The sequence below is a fragment of the Amblyraja radiata genome, chromosome 7 (genome assembly GCF_010909765.2).
Source record: "Amblyraja radiata isolate CabotCenter1 chromosome 7, sAmbRad1.1.pri, whole genome shotgun sequence".
Classification (NCBI taxonomy): domain Eukaryota; kingdom Metazoa; phylum Chordata; class Chondrichthyes; order Rajiformes; family Rajidae; genus Amblyraja; species Amblyraja radiata.
Window position 1 is genome coordinate 63,271,213 of NC_045962.1, and position 19,859 is coordinate 63,291,071.

The window sequence follows — 19,859 nt, forward strand, 5'->3', positions numbered from 1 at the left end:
CTCTTTAGTAAATTGACCTCTATAAATTGCCCTTGATGTGTAGGGGGCGGATGCAAAAGTGGTATAATGAATGAATGAATGATGAATGAATACGTTTATTGGCCACGTATTCACATATAAGGAATTTACCTTGGTGCTCCGCCTGCAAATGACAACACGACATACAGTGACAGTTAGGAATGATACATAAAACATTAATAATAAAACATTATTGATTAAACATGTGAATTAAATAAAATACCAGAGCAAAAGGAGGCTGCAGCCTCCGGATGTCATGCTTGGTGGCTGAGCCAAACCAGACCATGATGGAGAAGGTGAGGACAGACTCTACCATGGCCATATAGAATTGGACCATCATTGCTTGTGGCAGATTGTGCTTCCTCAGCTTCCACAGGAAGTACATCCTCTGTTGTGCCTTTTTGACTGTGGAGTCGATGGTACTTAAGGTCCTTGGAGATGGTGGTTCCCAGGAACTTAAAAGACTCCACAGATGTGACTGTGGTGTTGCTGATGGTGAATGGGATGAGGGGAGGGGAAGCTCTCCTAAAGTCTACTATCAATTTCACTATCTTAAGAGCATTGAGCTGCAGGTTGCTGCGATGGCACCAGGACGCCCGTTGTGCCACTTCCTGTCTGTTGGCAGATTCCTCCCCATACTGGATCAGTCTAATCAGGTTTGTGTCATCCGCAAACTTGAGGAGCTTGACAGAGGAGTCAGTGGAGGTGCAGTCATTGGTGTAGAGAGAGTAGAGGAGAGGGGAGAGTACGCAGCCTTGCGGTGCTCCTATGCTGAGGGTTTGTGGGTCCGAGATGTGCTTTCCCAGCCTTACATGCTGCTTCCTGTCTGTCAGGAAGCTGGTGATCCACCAACAGAGGGGTTCAGGCACAGTCAACTCGGAAAGTTTGGAGTGTAGGTAGCTCTGGCACAATGTTGTTGAATGCAGAGCTAAAATCAACAAACAAAATCCTCGCATAGGTTCCCTGGCGGTCTAGGTGCTGGAGGATGAAGTGCAGGCCCAGGTTCACTGCATCATCCACAGATCTATTGGCCCGATATGCAAACTGCAGAGGGTCCAGCAGGGGGTCCGTGATATTTTTTAGCTGGGCCAGCACAAGGTCCAGGTAACTGGTATGAAGAACGTTCCCGACCCGAAACATGATCTATCCAAGTGCTCCAGGGATGCTGCCTGACCCGCTGAGTTACCCCAGCATTTTGTGTTTCATAGAACTAGTATGAATGGGTGATATTTGGTCAGCATGGAATTAGTGAGCCGAGGGGCTTATGTTCATGCTATTTATTTCAATCAATTTCTGGTAAGGGTGCAGTTAATCATCTCAAAGCCAAGTAAGCAAACCTATTCTTAAGCACAGGCCTTGATATGCATATCCATGTAGATAACAAATAAAAAATGGCCTTCCCTTGTAAAGTGTACTAAAACTAATGATAGCACTGCTGTCATTAGCAGTGTTCAAATCTGTAATTTTCATCATTAGAAGTACTCAAATGCTTCTTGAACAAGCTCTGGCTGTCTGTAATTCTTGTCTTTCAAACTAAACATGTATTTAAAGCAAAAACAAAACACTGGAAAACTGAATTAAAATGAAAAATACCAAATCACTCAGCAAGTAAATTAATGGAAAAGATACTTAGAGATAATATATATAAGCATCTGGATAAACAGGGTCTGATTAGGAACAGTCAACATGGATTTGTGCCTGGAAGGTCATGTTTGACTAATCTTCTTGAATTTTTTGAAGAGGTTACTAGGGAAATTGACGAGGGTAATAATAATAATAATGGATGGGATTTATATAGCGCCTTTCTAATACTCAAGGCGCTTTACATCGCATTATTCATTCACTCCTCAGTCACACTCGGTGGTGGTAAGCTACTTCTGTAGCCACAGCTGCCCTGGGGCAGACTGACGGAAGCGTGGCTGCCAATCTGCGCCTACGGCCCCTCCGACCACCAATCACTCACACACACATTCACACACATTCACACACAGGCAAAGGTGGGTGAAGTGCCTTGCCCAAGGACACAACGACAGTATGCACTCCAAGCGGGATTCGAACCGGCTACCTTCCGGTTGCCAGCCGAACACTTAGCCCATTGTGCCATCTGTCGACCCAAGGGTAAAGCAGTGGATGTTGTCTATATGGACTTTAGTAAGGCCTTTGACAAGGTTCCTTATGGAAGGTTGGTTAAGAAGGTTCAACTGTTGGGTATAAATGCAGGAGTAGCAAGATGGATTCAACAGTGGCTGAATGGGAGACGCCAGAGGGTAATGGTGGATGGCTGTTTGTCGGGTTGGAGGCACGTGACTAGTGGGGTGCCTCAGGGATCTGTGTTGGGTCCTTTGTTGTTTGTCATGTACATCAATGATCTGGATGAAGGTGTGGTAAATTGGATTAGTAAGTATGCAGATGATACCAAGATAGGGGGTGTTGTGGATAATGAAGAGGATTTCCAAAGTCTACAGAGTGATTTAGGCCATTTGGCAGAATGGGCTGAAAGATGGCAGATGGAGTTTAATGCTGATAAATGTGAGGTGCTACACCTTGGCAGGACAAATCAAAATAGGACGTACATGGTAAATGGTAGGGAATTGAAGAATGCAGTTGAACAGAGGGATCTGGGAATAACCGTGCATAGTTCCTTGAAGGTGGAATCTCATATAGATAGGGTGGTAAAGAAAGCTTTTGGTATGCTAGCCTTTATAAATCAGAGCATTGAGTATAGAAGCTGGGATGTAATGTTAAAATTGTACAAGGCATTGGTGAGACCAAATCTGGAGTATGGTGTACAATTTTGGTCGCCCAATTATAGGAAGGATGTCAACAAAATAGAGAGAGTACAGAGGAGATTTACTAGAATGTTGCCTGGGTTTCAACAACTAAGTTACAGAGAAAGGTTGAATAAGTTAGGTCTTTATTCTCTGGAGCGCAGAAGGTTAAGGGGGGACTTGATAGAGGTCTTTAAAATGATGAGAGGGATAGACAGAGTTGATGTGGACAAGCTTTTCCCTTTGAGAATAGGGAAGATTCAAACAAGAGGACATGACTTCAGAATTAAGGGACAGAAGTTTAGGGGTAACATGAGGGGGAACTTCTTTACTCAGAGTGGTAGCGGTGTGGAATGAGCTTCCAGTGGAAGTGGTGGAGGCAGGTTCGTCGGTATCATTTAAAAATAAATTGGATAGGCATATGGATGAGAAGGGAATGGAGGGTTATGGTATGAGTGCAGGCAGGTGGGACTAAGGGAAAATAATTGTTCGGCACGGACTTGTAGGGCCGAGATGGCCTGTTTCCGTGCTGTAATTGTTATATGGTTATATGGTTATAAGTAAGGCAGCATCTGTGGAAGGAAAAATAGGGTGAATATCTAACGTTGCATGCCAGATTGGAAAGTTAACAACAGTTCCGGCCTGTTGTTAACGTTAACAGTTCCGGCCTGTCATGCAAATCTTAATTGCAACATCGATGTGCATTTAAATTACAGAAAAGGGAACCCGGGGATGCAAATTGCAAAAGAATAGAAAACATGAACAAAAATAATGCATCCCTGCTTGCAGAACATTATGGGGGGGGGGAAATTCACACTATCGTCTGAATTTGCTTCCAGGCAGCCGTCCATGTGATTGACAGCTCGCCCGTAAACAGAGAGGAGGCGGCGACTTCCGGAAAGGGCCGGAAATTACCGAGATGTGACGATGGGAGCCGAAGGGCGGCCGATCGCCCCAAACAGTTGAAAGCCTGAACTTGTGTGGCGGCCGCGGACGTTAGGAGCCCCTCGGCGCCGCTCTGGCTCCGGCCCCGGCCCGGGGACTGTAAGTAGCCTGGCGGACTCTACCTTTTTTGTTTGGCAAAATGGATGCTTTAGGCATAAAATAAAAAAAGATGCTCTATTCTGGGGCTGAGGGGAGTGCGCTGGCGGTCCCCGAATAACTGGGAGGAGGAGGAGGGGGGAGAAACTTAACAAAGCAGCAGGTAACCATGGGCTCCGGCACCCTCGGCCGGCAGGCTTTTATTATCCCCAAATCATCCTTGCTCGCCGGGAGGACGAACATTACTGCCGGGATTATTTAAAAAAAAAAAGCACAAGGTTGTAAACCATTGGCGAACATTAACTGTTATTTGACTGACAAAAATGATGTGTGGATCCGGTGATGAGGATGTGCCAGACAGAGAGCTTGTGCGAGTCGTTTTGTGGCAGCTTCAATGCGCCGCATTATTATCTCTCCTCGGTCGCAATATGAACCTTTTTCGCAGGGCTTCCTGAGGCGATTGGTTAGCGACGAACAAAGAGATTTGTCCCTTTCTTCCACCCCCAACCCCCACCCCCCCTCCCACCTCACCATTTGGCCCAGCTGAGTTGTATAATGGAGCAGATGAAAATTGAATACTGGCCCGGCTACCTAATTATTTCTCTCCCCGTAGACACTTACAATCTTTTTGGAAAGTTCCATCTAGTTGAAAATATTTAAACTCTTGTTGTTTCTGACCCACACAGGGGTTGGTAATGACAGTGGTATGGCAAGCACATATATTAAAACCTCATTCAACCTTCCTTTATGCTATCGCATAGACATCTCCTGGGAATGTGGATGCCAAACTAATGGTTCTTTACCAACCTGGCAGTTAGCTTGTGCGGATGGCTTTTAATTTACATCATCAATGTGTAGTGAAAACAAAAGTGCTGTTGGCTGATTGGATCTTTTAAATCTTAGAAGGTGGTTCTTAACAACTAGGTACAGCTGATTGTTGTGGGGAGAGTAGGTGGTGGTGGCTAATATATTTTGTTCTTGATTTTGTATTTCATACATTGTTGTCCAAGTAGCATCCACTGTAATAACTAGTGGACATGACCCTTTGTCATTAAAGTGCTTCATTAGGGTGTTATTTGTGCTTATTTAAATTCTGATAAATGAACAAGAATTAAAGAATTGCAAAATCAAATGTACTTTATGGACAAACCTTTAGTTGTATGGTTCCATACTGGGAAATAATCTAATTCACTTAGGAAATAAAGACCATTCTGGTTTTGTGTAATGCCAGTATACACCCTTGTGATTGACTTGGATTCCATTGGATTGCTGTTTGTTCTGAAAAAATCTGGTTTGATGATCCACTTGATTGGTTCAAATCTTGGAAACTAAAGATGGGTTCTAAAACAGGCCATGAAGTATAAATGAAATAAAGTTGGAGCGATAGTGGTTAGGCTGATAGACTTGCATCCTGGACTATTAATGTAGAGAAGTTTGAATACCACCAAGTAATTGGGGAAATTAAAAATGTGATTAAATGTGAACTCAGCAATGATTATAATTACCAGTTTGATGTTCAAGACCCATTGTTCAGTAAGGTCCTTTACGGAAGCAAATTTGCAAGTTGGCCTGTATATTATATTAGTTTCCACCGCAAATTGAAAAGTGACATGTTGTGGTCTCTTAATTCTCCTGTAGAATAACCATGGGGAAATTGGGAATAAGGACCAAGTGCAGGCTCTATCTGTGAATGAATAAAGTATAAAAAAGTGACTCCAAAACAATTATTTTCCAATTGAATTTTTTTTTGTGATATGGAAGTTGTTTACCGTTTCATTGAAATCTGTGTAGTAAGTTAATCTTTGTTTAAAAACTTAGAAAAACACAGTTCATAGTACAATGGCCCATATTCAGAAACTTAACATGTCAGAAGAAATATATATATATAAAATATATATATATGTTGCTAAAATGATTTTTAGATTTTTCTGATTTTTTTAAAACCTCCAGTTTAAATTCCATTTGGAATATTTTGGAGGACCAAGAACCAAGATTGCCTGCTTTCTTATTTCTACCAAAAACTTAGTTGCAATGTGTTCAAAAATATTTGAAATGATACAAATCTTTTGATTGAGAAAAAAGCTGCCTCTGGTCTATGAACAGTAGCAAGCTGCAGTAAATCTACCTCTTTAATTTTGTGGCCTCAATGAATGTATATGTGCAAACATCCATACATATTACTAAAAGTCTGATCTTGACCACTTCCTGTTCTCTATATTGATTTTAGAAAAAACGCTGCCACTTACGGCTGTGATATTTGGCCATCTTACTCAGAGTACCCCTCCGCTGCGCAGGACAAGAGGATTTTCCCCATCGATGAAAAATAAGTTATTAGTGTTTTAAAAATGTTGAGATTCACTCTCCTGTCAATCACGCCATGAAGGCCATGTCCCTTCCGTGGGACTATAAAACCCGGAAGTGTCGAGCGCCTCAGTCAGCCTCTGCAAGATGGGAGAGCAAGAGGGTCACGTCTCTGTCTCAGCTGTGAATAACACTAAACCTATGTCTACTAAACTGTGAGTGGTTTTGCTGACCTGTCAGCACCCTTAATGTGGTTTGAGAATATAGTTTGGAAATGCTAAAGCTGTGTTGCCTTTGGTTTGGAAATGCTAAAGCTATGTTGCCTTTGGTTTGGAAATGCTAAAGTTGTGTTGCCTTTGATCTGTGATCTTTGGCCATCTTAGAGTCCCCCTCCCTCATCAGGTGCCGAGGATTTTTCCCATCGATGAAAAATAAGAGTTATTAGTGTTTTTTAAATGTTGAGATTCTCTCTCCTGGCAATCATGCCATGAAGGCCACCCTTCTGGTGTGGGGGGGGGGGAGGGACTTTAAAACCCAGAAGTGTGGGCGTGGCTCGGTCTCTGTAAGATGGAGGAGGGAGAGGTCACGACTCGCTGTCTTTAGTGGCCTTGCACCCTGCTTGAAATGAAATTTCAAGGAATAGCCCCGAGTCAACTGCCAGCCCACCAGCCGTGAGTGAGCTGCCAGCACAGCAGGCTTGAATGACTGAGTCGCCAGCCCAAGAATCCATTCGACCCACAATGTCCGTACTAGCCCTCTGGAAACCAGTCCCTTCAGCCCACAACACCCATACTAGCGCTTCAGAAAGCTCCCACCACTGGCCACCAATATTGAAATTGGTGGAGAGGTGGAATATTGCATTGGGGGACCAGCCCTCTCATGTGATGCTGGGACCCAAGTATTACAAGTTGGTATCTGATGATGTATAGAATTTGTACACGTTTGGAAGTTGCTAGGGGAGTTAATTTTGGTTTTATTATGTCCAGTAAGTTTCATGACTTATGTATGATAATGACTCCAGACTCAGGAACAGCTTCATTGCCAGAGCTATAGCGGCTCTGAACCGGCCCTGCTTAGTGCCCCCCACCCCCCCTGGACTGTCTCCCTCGGATGGTCACGTTGCACAGACACATCTGCACTTTAGTCTGTTTGAACTGTTTTGACTATTTTACTGTTCTTTTACAAACCATGTTCTCAGGGTATCTAAATCTAAATTTTATTAGTTATTTATGTTATGACATCGGATGGAAGCTGCATACCAAATCTCGTTGCGCTTATGTGCAATGACAATAAAAGATATTATTATTATTAACATAAACTATACTGCATTATTCTCTGTATACAATAAAAGACCTTTATACAATATTATAAGAATAGCTTCCAATTGCCTTCCTGATATCGACGAGTGGTGCCTAGGACCTTTGAATCATAGCAGAGCTTCTGGGTGGCTTAGGAGTTGAGGATAGGCATTATTCCAAGCCTGCTTAGTATGATTGAGGAAAATGGAGCAAGATGTGTTACAGAAAGAAGAAAACCAACCATGAATTGTTTTTATTTTTGTGTTGATTAAGAACCACTATGATTTGACAGTTGTGCTTATAGCCAGCAGATTGATTTGATCCCTTTGGAATGAATATTGAAAGCCATAAGAGTCCTGTTATTCCTGTAAAGGCTATTAAAGCAAAGATATGCAGAGGTTTAAAGCCAATAGGTTAACTGCACCGGTAATTGGAAGATAATTCAATTGGGTATTGAGATAACGAAAAATATGTTATAGTAAATAATAGTATTTTTTCCAGAGTAGGCGAACTGAGAACCAGAGGACATGGGTTTAAGGTGAGGTGGGGATAGATTTAATAGGAACCCGAGGAGTAAGTTTTTTAACGCAAAGGGTGGTGGTGGGTGTATGGAACGAGCTGACAGAGGAGGTAGTTGAGGCAGGTACTGTTGTGATGTTACAGAAACATTTGGACATGTACATGGGTAGGACAGGTTTAGAGGGATATGGGCCAAACGCAGGTAGGTGGGACTAGTGTAGAGGGGGCATGTTGGTCGGCGTGGGCAAGTTGGGCCGAAGAGCCTGTTTCTCGGCTGTATGGCTCTGTCTCAATGATTCCAGTAAATAGTGGAATTAGTGATTCTCCTATTTAGAGACTGCATTGAGAAATCAGTGGATTGTCCATATAGGACCATGGAACCTATTTAATTTTGTTACACCTCTGCATTCAAAAGCAAAGTAAAGCAGGCAGCCTGGTGGATAAATAATGTTTCAAGTCGGCGATCTTTCATTAGAACATTTGTCCAGATATCAGCCTGAATTGTTACTTTTTTCTCTCTCCAATTGCTTGATCTGATGAGCATTTGCAGTATTTTCTGTTCTTCTTGAAAAATGCTGGAACTAAGTGAGTCAGGACAGTTGTAAGTCTGAAATAAAAGAAAGTGCTCAATACACAGGAGGTCAGATGGGATCAGTACAAGTAGGGGGAGGGATGTTGAATGGGGCACTGAGTAAATTTTTTGCCATAATGAGATGTTAGAAGTGTACAGTTGTGACAACCAATGAAGAGTGGCCGGTGACGTTGGTGCATTGAATATACACCCCAGCGAGTGGAATATATATCCAAACAGGGTGAGATAGTAGTATTTATTGGGCTCGATTTGGGCGTTGTAGGAAGCCAGTTGGGAATTGGATGACTGTCTTGCAGAATAACTGTTCAGTCTGCAAGAGTGATTCTGAGCTTTGTTGTCTGCCACTTTAATTATCCATTCCACTCCCACTCTGACCTCTGTTTTTGACCTCCACTTCTGGTCTATTGAAACTCATCATAAACCTGGATCATAACTTAACCTTCCTTCTTGCATATTGTCATCAGGATTCTAATATTAAAATTAACAATGTTAGATAACTAACTTTCCTATAAATTTGTTTTTCTGTGTTATAGAACCTGACTGTTTCCTGGATTATTTTATTTAAGCATCAACTAAATTCTTAATCTAAGTTCCAGCAAGTTTCTTTTGTCCTCATCTCCCATTTACCCTTTCTCCAGATGATTGGCAATGATTAACCTTTACCACCTTCCAGTGGCATTTGCAAATCTGGATTCATAGACTCCTTCAATGATTTCCTTTGTTCTCACCCTTCCACCCCAACATCTGCTCTGCAACTGAAAAAAATGCCTTTTGTTTCACTTTTTTCCTGCAATTCTGATATATGATCAACAACCTAAAATGTTAACAGACACAAAGTACTGGAGTACGGTCAGGCAGCATCACTGGAGAACATGGATAGATGACATTTTGGGTCGGGACATCTACAATGTCACTTGTGGCCTTATTGAATAAATATTTGCAGGGTTGTTTTGTACGACCTCGATGTGGAAGGTTTTTGGAATGCATTTGTTTCTCCAGCATAACTTGATATTTGTGTTGTTGTGCATCTCTTGGAAGAATCCATAGATTTGAATCCTCTGTAACGGACAACAACCAGTGTGTCATAGCCAGACTGACCATCATGCCTCAATTAGGCCAGGCCCATCTTTTGCAACACTGGACAGGTAGAACCTCGGCACAATGTAAATTTGGTGTTGGGTACTCTGGTTCTGTGTGCAACTTGATGCCCACAATTTTGAAAGATACAGCATTGGAAATAAACCACTCGGTCCACGTAATCCATGCCGATCATTCTAATTTCTCACTTGTTTTATGTTCTGTCACTTTTGCGTCCACTTTCTACTTACGAGGGGTAATTTTGAGGTCAATTAACGTACAAATCTGCACGTGTTGGAATATGGCAGAAAACGTGAGAAGCAATGAGGAAACTCATATCCCAACAAGAGAAACTGGAGGAAACCCAGGGAGATTGCATAAATTCAACACAGTCCGTACTCTACGTTGGGTTCAAACCCGAGTCTCTGGTGCCGTGAGGCAACAGCTGTAGTCGTCCACATTGGTGGCGATTGGAACAAAGATCTATCACTAATTCTCTGCAACCTGTTCATTGCGCTCCTTCGGATCCTCAATCTTGAATGATTCCTTCACTCTAATTTGTTGGAATAGTTCTTCGCTTTCATATCATTTGCTACTTTGAGAATGCATGTGTTCATCCTCTTGTAGTTATATTTGGTTTAATTTATATATTTAAAAACAAACTTGTGCCTTTATACTAATTTAAGTTATGCACATCGCCCCTTGCTGTTTTGAAGAATGTGGAAACCTGTGAATGATGCCACAGAAAATGCTTTAAACCTTATTAAAAGATTAGAAGCACTCTTGCTTTCCCAATTTAAATTTCCATATCTCTAATTTCCATCTCCGGTGACTCTCGTTCTGAAGAAGGGTCTCTACTCGAAACATCACATATTCCTTTTTTCCAGAGATGCTATCTGATCCGCTGAGTTACTCCAGTAGTTTGTGTCTTAATTTGGACAGACTTGGACTAAGAAAGTTAATGATATATACAGTTTATAGCTCTTTTATGATTTGAGTTTCATTTGATTCCTTTAAACTTGAAAGATGGTTTGTATTTTCTGTTTAAAAGAATTAGATTGATATTTGTAAAAAGTTTGAGTACATTATATATGCTGCAAGTGATATTTCACTTTGTTATACTTGCAGATATATAATTGACAAAATTAATCACCTGTGATTAAAATATTTTCTTGAATGGAGTAAGTTGTACAGATTTTTTTTTTTTAATTGATGTTTAAATATTATTCAGGACGCGCTTGCACTTATTAAATGTGGTGCTTCCACCAGAAGCAAGTTATGTAATTTCACAACATTTCAAGGCTTCAAAGCATTCTACAGTTAGTGGAAGTACCCTTTTGTGCAGTTACTTATTGTAATGTTGATTCTGTCAGTCTGGCCTTTAAAGATCAATGTCAATAGCATCAATGTTGAAGCATTCAGAGCCCCCAGGAAGGGTTTCGGCCCGAAACGTCGCCTATTTCCTTCGCTCCATAGATGCTGCTGCACCCGCTGAGTTTCCCCAGCAATTTTGTGTACCCCCAGGAATTTAGCTGTTCCTGGACTGTGCTTAACAGGCAAACTTTCAACTGCCCTTCAGGTGCTGCAAATACATTTTGATTTATGAGCTGCACTGAAGTCCATCATTTGTGGCCTCAGAATAATCTCTCTTGACATCTAGAAGAACCGGGACTAGTTTGAGCATAACCATGAGATCAATCACGAACATAAGGGTCTGCTGGATTGGAAGCTACACCATTCCTCAAGAGGTTATGGGGAAACTGCAGTTACCTGAAGGCAGCCATCCAGATGATGACTCTTGACTTAAAGAACAAAGGACAGTCGAGAAGGTTCACTGGTTTCATCAGTGTTGACAAGGCCTGCTGCAGCCAAAACGTTGATGAACTGAGACCCATGAATAGGATGAACTTATCAGAGGGGGTCAAAGTTTGCTGAAGGGAACAATGTGTCTATGGCAATTGTGGAATGGTCTCTGTTGTCTGCCAAGGGAAACATCATTGTTAGGGTCTTGCATGGATGCCTCTTGCAATGACTGAAAAGCTGTTCCCCAAATTAGTGTTGATTATATGCATCTAGATGCACATTGGGTGTGATCTTCAGAACGTGACAGTATGAATGAAAATATAAGAAGCTACATCGAGCATACATGGACTTGTGTGATGTCTGCCTCTGTCATACAGGTTAAAAACACCCTTCTTAAATTTGTTGTTTCCTTGGAATATCTTGCACACTATCATCCTAGCCAATTGGCCTAAAATAGAGTCCATGACCTTGGTGAAGCTCTGTGGCAAACCAAGGTGCAATTTTGCCCTAAGGCTTTGCATCAGAACTAAAATCCCACAAATCGTGGTGGTTGAGTTGAAGTATACAGATAACACTCATAATAAAAGACACACACTGTTGGAGTAATTGAATGGGTCAGGGAGTATCCCTGGAGAGCAAGGTTGGATGATATTTTAGGTTGGGACCTTTCTTCAGACTGATTGTCTTTGTCGTTATGATCCAGCAATTGTCTTTTTTTCCCTAAACCAGCATCTGCAGTTCCTTTTTTCTACACTCTGGTTTGCTATGAGTTTGGACCTGAGCTCCAAGCCAACTCAGTCTTCACTGAAACGTAAGGGAGAACTTACTCAATATTTCCAAGGAACACCCCTCTTCTGTGTCGTGATCCTGGAAAACATAAATCACTTTCCATATACTAGGACCCACTTCGTACCAAAGGCAACATCGATGTTAAGATTCACCACTGTTTTCAATGCACTATTGCAGATGTTTTGACAGGAAATTATTGAAGATTATAATTGTTTTTGTTTGGTTCAAGTGAGTGGACACATTACTTGCAGGCTTGGTACAGATTCTTGGCCTCTCACTGGAAAGTATTATCAGTGAGGGGAAAGAGTGTGTTTAAATACCTTTGCTACGCAGGGAAACTGCATCATCAACGCATATATTTGGAAGCCCATTGGCCATGACTGCTCAAAGTCGAGGAGCGTCCGAGGTAGCATTGAGAATCGAGTCTATGTGCCATGTTATGCAAGACAGAATGCCCATCTCATGAAGTACCCACTTGCCTTGAACTTCGGGAGCGACCTGCCCTATCTTTGGTTGTTGGCTGCATCGCTCACATTTGAACCTACAAAACAGGAGTGGGAGCAAGTCATCATTGATCTAAAACTGCTGAAGAAGAAATTGCAGTGTAGGAAATGTGACAGGTGATTTGCATGTAGCAGTGGACACCTGTGTTGTCTACTTTTTCTTTGAATTGGATTATTGAGATAGGAACAGGAAATGTCAGACCTTGGATGGAGAGGCAGACGAAGCACACAATACCTTTATTCCTTTATGTTGGCCTTTATTAAATTTGCTTCCTTAGTATGGTGAACCTAAGGATTGTTTTTTGGGGAATGGATCTTTTAAATGCATCTAGCAACAAGCAATATGTGTGTTGTCTGAAGGGTCCCTACCTGAAACGTCACCAATCCATGGTGGGTATGTTCTCCAGAGATGCTGCATGACCCGCTGAGTGACTCCAGCACTGGGTGCTTTTAAAAACTTGATCACTATTGAACCATATTATGGATACCATTTGGATCTTCAGGATAGATACTGTTTATGTACCACGTGAGTTTCTTCACTTTGAGCCTATCTGTATCCACTTTAGTTCCTTTCCTTTGCATATTTATGTGGATTCTCCTTAAATCATCTTTGTTGATTAGTATGGGTGTCAGAGATTATGGAAGGCAGTAGAATGAGGTTAGGAGGGAGAGGTAGATCAGCCATGATTGAATGGCGGAGTAGACTTGATGGCTGAATGGCCTAATTCTACTATCTCATGGTCTTGTGTTACTTCCTCCAGTTACGTCTGTATCAAAGCAGGTTCAAGATTAAATGGTAACTAGCATTGTTAATTTGCTGGATAATATAACAATAGGGGAACTGAAATTTGTTTTGATTCTTTTTGTCTCAATATTTATTGTTTATGAATGCACTAAATGAAGATGTAATATTAACTGCATCATCCAATGTATAAATAATGAAAACTGGCGATTTTTTTATTGTAGTATCGGAATGTTCTTCAAGATACTTGGCAATAAAATGCTGTAAATCTGAAAACAGTTTTGGCAGAAATGGTCAACAAAAATATTGTTGAAATATTAAAATGCCCTGCATAAGATGTTCAGCTAAATCTTAGAACCATTCTTTCTTTCAGGAAATTTCCTACAACAGTTAATTGAATGGCTGTTGTCAACAAATTATTGGAGGCTGGAAATAAGGATAACATGACTGGACATCTTGGAAATTTACAGCAGATTAGGAGAAGCTAATGTGGATTTCTATAGAGGTAGGTCAAATTTGAAGAACTGATTGGTTTTTTTGGGTGGCAGACAAGGGACCGGTTTTTGGTATTATTGGTGTAAACTCCCGCAATATATTTAATGCTGAGACAAACTAAAGTTAAGGCATTTGGGGTCAAAAGTAAATTATTGACCAGATTAAGAAATTTGCTGAGATAATGACAATAATGTTGTGATTATAAAGCATTGGTTGGATGTGATGTATCCAACAGTTACCTGAGATTAAAAAAAAAAAAAAATGAAAATGAGAAGTATACTCAGCAGGCCAGGCCATAGTGGGAGTGAGTCAATAACTTCTTATCAGGGCAGAGATCAGTGTTGCGACATGATCTATTCAGTATTTTTTAATGACAGCTAGCAGGAGAGTGAGCTACACTGATTTAATGATGTTACATAGAAAAAATCAGGAAGGCAGCTTACTATCTAAATGGCGTGGGTGGGAATAGGGGAAGTACAACGTGATCTGGGGGTTCTTGTACATCAGTCTATGAAAGTAAGCATGCAGGTACAGCAGGCAGTGAAGAAAGCAAATGGCATGTTGGCCTTTATAACAAGAGGAATTGAATATAGGAGCAAAGAGGTCCTTCTGCAGTTGTACAGAGCCCGAGTGAGACCACACCTGGAGTATTGTGTGCAATGTTGGTCCCCTAATTTGAGGAAGGACATTCTTGCTATTGAGGGAGTGCAGCACAGGTTTCCAAGGTTAATTCCCGGGATGGCAGGACTCGTATGCTGAGAGAATGGAGCAGCTGGGCTTGTTCACTCTGAAGTTTAGAAGGATGAGAGGAGATCTCATTGAAACATATAAGATTGTTAAGGGCTTGGACACACTAGAGGCAGGAAACATGTTCCCGATTGTGGGGGAGTTCAGAACCAGGGGCCACAGTTTAAGAATAAGGAGTAAGCCATTTAGAACGGAGACGAGGAAACGCTTTTTCTCACAAAGAGTGGTGAGTCTGGAATTCTCTGCCTCAGAGGGTGGTGGAGGCAGGTTCTCTGGATGCTTTCAAGAGTGTTAAATAGGGCTCTTAAAAATAGTGGAGTGAGGGGATATGGGGAGAAGGCAGGAACGGGGTACTGATTGGGAATGATCAGCCATGGTCACATTGAATGGGCTAGCTCGAAGGGCCAAATGGCCTACTCCTGCACCTATTGTCTATTGTCTATTGATATGAGTGTAGTAGATCCATTAAAATGTTACCTGATCGTTGCTTATCTTTTGGGAGGCTGTGACTCAGTTGGAGTCCTCAGAATTTGTAGAGGTAAAAATAAATTTCCTCAGACTGGTAGTACCAAGAAGAACTGAGGGTGATGAGTGGGAAATTATTTACAATACTCTGCCAGTGGGGAAACCTCAGAAGCCACCAAGCTCGGTCCTGAAGACTAAAGATTCAAGAGAAAGGGAACCACTGACGACAACGGATGCAAGGAGTGGGTGCAGTTATTGCCTCTAGCTGCTGCAGGAGAGGGACGTCGGTTGGTGGGCCGAGCTGATAGAGGGAGACAATGGGGGACCTGTTACAGCCTGGGGCTTACCTGGATTGGGGGCACTCTGGTTCATCATGCTTGTGGATAAGACTTTCTTTTTTTGTAAATAGCAACAAATTATGTCACTGCAGTGCATAAGTGACAATAAAGAACCATAGAACAATTAAACTCTTGCATTTCCTATTTCCTATGATTGCTCATCCCTGCGTGATAAGTGTTGAGAACATTTGGAACATTTTACTGATATCAATATTGGTTTATTATTGTCACATGTGCCAAAATGCAATGGAAAAATCTTGTTTATCCAGGCCTCGTACTATACATGAAAATAAAGAAGATGGCAGAATATAGTGCTCTAGCTAAAGTGTAGATTAAAAAAAAAAAGATTAAAGGGTCGCATCGATGCAGAATTAAAATCTAAAATTAATTTGTAACAGATGAGAGGCCCGTTCAAGAGTTTGATAACAACCCTCCAGAATTGTTATCTCCGGTTTGCTTCCAGTTCCTCGTGTTGGCGAGAGCAGTAACGGAGATACGGGACCTGAATGTGTGGCTGAGGAACTGGTGCAGGGGGCAGTGATTTAGATTCTTAGATCACTGGGATCTGTTTTGGAGGAACTGTACAAAAGGGACGGATTGCATCTTAACAGTTGGGGGACCAGCATTCTGGCAGGCAGGTTTGCCACTGCTACATGGGTGGTTTTAAACTGAATAAGGGGGGTGGGGTGTCAAATGGGATAGTCGAGGATGGAGTTAAAGGGAAAGAGTAAAGGGATGGTTAATGACCCCAGAATTAATGGGAAAGGAAGCTCACAAAGGGATAGGAGAGTATGGCCAAGCGTAATAGGTATTAATGTGAAAGGTGAGATGCGTAAGGAATTAAAAGTATTGTATATGAATGCGCGAAGTATAAGAAGTAAAGTAGATGAGCTTGAGGCTCAGTTAGAGGTTGGTAGATATGACTGTGGGGATTACTGAGACGTGGCTGCAGGAGGATCTGGCCTGGGAACTTAATATTCAGGGTTATACATCTTATAGAAAGGACAGGCAGGTGGGCAGGGGAGGGGGGGGGTAGCTCTGCTGGTGAGGGATGGAATTCAGTGCCTCGTGAGGGAAGTCATAGGGACTGACGAGGTAGAGTCATTAAGTTTTTTCAGGAGCCCAAGAAAGAGAGTTTGTAGAATGCCTCCGAGATGGATTCTTAGAGCTGCTTGTAATCGAGCCGACCAGAGAAAAGGCAATTCTGGATTTAGTGTTGTCCAATGAACCAGATATGATAAGAGAACTCGAGGTAAAGGAACCGATTGGGGGTAGTGATCATAATATGATTAGTTTTAATCTGCAATTTGAGAATGAGAAGGTTAAATCGGAAGTGTCAGTGATGCAGTTGGACAAAGGGGACTATGAAGCCATGAGAGGGGAGCTGACCAAGGTAGACTGGAAAGGGATCCTAGCAGGAATGACGGTGGAACAGCAATGGCAGGAATTTCTGGGCATAATCCGGAAGACGCAGGATCATTTCATTCCAAAAAGGAAGAAAGATTCTAAGGGGAGTAGGAGGCAACTGTGGCTGACAAGAGAAGTTAGGGATAGAATAAAACTAAAAGAAAATATGTATAACACAGCAAAGAGTAGCCGGAAGCCAGAGGATTGGGAAACTTTCATAGGACAACAGAAGGAAACAAAACATTAATATATATAATAAACATATATATAGTAATGATTTGGACGAGGGAATTGAATGCAACATCTCCTTGCGGATGACACGAAGCTGGGGGGCAGTGTTAGCTGTGAGGAGGATGCTAGGAGGCTGCAAGGTGACTTGGATAGGCTGGGTGAGTGGGCAAATGCATGGCAGATGCAGTATAATGTGGATAAATGTGAGGTTATCCACTTTGGTGGCAAAAACAAGAAAGTAGGCTTTAACTGAATGGTGGCCGATTAGGAAAAGGGGATGAGGATTCAAGCCTTTTTTCATCGATTGTTGCGACAATAATCGACCAGACCACTGGGTTCCAAAAAATGTACGTTTTTATTGAGCAGAGTCTTTACATCAGTTCACCCGGCCGCAGGCCAGGTAACCCTTCAAAGAGTCGCCACTCCTCTTCTTCAGGCATTACCTTATATACCTTTTTAAACAAAGCTTTCCTTCCCCTTTCTTATCCAATTACATTTCTTTCACATATTCCTTTACATCAGTCATCCATTAGCATGATGTCATCGGATCTTCTTCAAATATGGGGTTGTTTTTCACCCTTTGTTTATAGTTGGTTATCAGCAAAGTTGCTTAAAGTTGATCACCTCCAATTATTTGTTTTCCATTCTTTGCTAAAATCAGTTCTCTGCGGTTAGTCATTCTGCATGTCTGCAAGTTGTACAAGGGTAGTGGTTCTGCCATTTGTGTTAGTAGGCTTTTTGCACATGCAAGCTCAAATCTTAAGGTTAGACATTTAATAGAATCAGTGGCATTGGCTGTCTCACATTTAATAGAATTAGTGACATTGGCTGACTCAATCTTTCCATAGCAGGAATGAACACAACTCCTCAGGGAGATGCAACGAGACCTGGGTGTCATGGTACACCAGTCATTGAAAGTAGGCATGCAGGTGCAGCAGGCAGTGAAGAAAGCGAATGGTATGTTGGCATTCATAGCAAAAGGATTTGAGTATAGGAGCAGGGAGGTTCTACTGCAGTTGTACAGGGTCTTGGTGAGACCACACCTGGAGTATTGTGTACAGTTTTGGTCTCCTAATCTGAGGAAAGACATTCTTGCCATAGAGGGAGTACAGAGAAGGTTCACCAGACTGTTTCCTGGGATGGCAGGACTTTCATATGAAGAAAGACTGGATAGACTCGGCTTGTACTCGCTAGAATTTAGAAGATTGAGGGGGGATCTTATAGAAACTTACAAAATTCTTAAGGGGTTGGACAGGCTAGATGCAGGAAGATTGTTCCCGATGTTGGGGAAGTCCAGAACAAGGGTTCACAGTTTAAGGATAAGGGGGAAATCTTTTAGGACTGAGATGAGAAAAACATTTTTCACACAGAGAGTGGTGAATCTCTGGAATTCTCTGCCACAGAAGGTAGTTGAGGCCAGTTAATTGGTTATATTTAAGAGGGAGTTAGATGTGGCCCTTGTGGCTAAAGGGATCAGGGGGTATGGAGACAAGGCAGGTACAGGATGCTGAGTTGGATGATCAGCATGATCATATTGAATGGCGGTGCGGGCTCGAAGGGCCGAATGGCCGACTCCTGCACCTATTTTCTATGTTTCTATGTTTCCAAAACGGCAATATGGGCTGAAAAGATGAAGTACGAAGGGAAGCTGTCCAGGAATATAAAGAAGGGCAGTAAAAGCTTCTTTAGATATGTTAAGGGAAAAAGAGTAGCAAAGTCAAATGTGAGTCCCTTGAAGGCAGACACGGGTGAAATTATTATGGGCAACAAGGAAATGGCAGAAGTGTTGAATAGGTACTTCGGATCTGTCTTCACTAAGGAAGACACAAACAATCTCCCAGATGTACTGGTGGACAGAGGATCTAAGGGGGTAGAGGAACTGAAATTTTTTTTCATTCGGTGAGAAATAGTGTTATAGTATTGGGTAGGCTAATGGGACTGAAGGAGGATAAATCCCCTAGCAAGTTTGCGGATGACACAAAGTTGGGTGGCAGTGTGAACTGTGAAGAGGATGTTAGGAGGTTGCAGGGTGACCTGGACAGGTTGAGTGAGTGGGCAGATGCGTGGCAGATGCAGTATAATATAGACAAATGTGAGGTTATCCACTTTGGCGACAAAAACAAGGGGGCAGATTATTATCTCAATGGGGTTAGGTTAGGTAAGGGGGAGGTGCAGCGAGACCTGGGTGTCCTTGTACACCGGTCACTGAAAGTTTGCCTACAGGTACAGCAGGCAGTGAAGAAAGCTAATGGAATGTTAGCATTCATAACAAGAGGATTTCAGTATAGGAGTAAAGAGGTTCTTCTGCAGTTGTATAGGGCTCTGGTGAGACCACATCTGGAGTATTGTGTACAGTTTTGGTCTCCTATTTTGAGGAAGGACATCCTTGTGATTGAGGCAGTGCTGCGTAGGTTTACAAGATTGATCCCTGGGATGGCGTGACTGTCATATGAGGAACGATTGAAAAGAGTAGGCTTGTATTCACTCGAGTTTAGAAGGATGAGGGGGAATCTTATAGAAACATATAAAATTATAAAAGGACTGGACAAGCTGGATGCAGGAAAAATGTTCCCAATGTTGGGCGAGTCCAGAACCAGGGGCCACAGTCTTAGAATAAAGGGGACGTCATTTAAGACTGAGGTGAGAAAAAAAGTTTTTCACCCAGAGAGTTGTGAATTTATGGAATTCCCTGCCACAGAGGGCAGTGGAGGCCAAGTCACTGGAT

General features: G+C 42.1%; 1 protein-coding gene across 5 annotated transcripts in view; it reads left to right on the forward strand.

The window, feature by feature from the left end:
• The first annotated feature begins 3,687 nt into the window (after positions 1 to 3,687).
• spopl (speckle type BTB/POZ protein like) overlaps positions 3,688 to 19,859 on the forward strand; it is a 165,405-nt gene continuing 149,233 nt past the window's right edge. For 3 of the 5 annotated variants that reach the window (XM_033024687.1, XM_033024688.1, XM_033024689.1), the window contains exons 1-2: positions 3,707 to 3,830; positions 13,825 to 13,956. The gene's annotated coding sequence lies outside the window, so the exon portion shown is untranslated. Of the gene's footprint in view, positions 3,831 to 13,824; positions 13,957 to 19,859 lie in introns of all 5 variants that reach the window. The other 2 variants (XM_033024686.1, XM_033024690.1) reach the window with 2 other exon arrangements.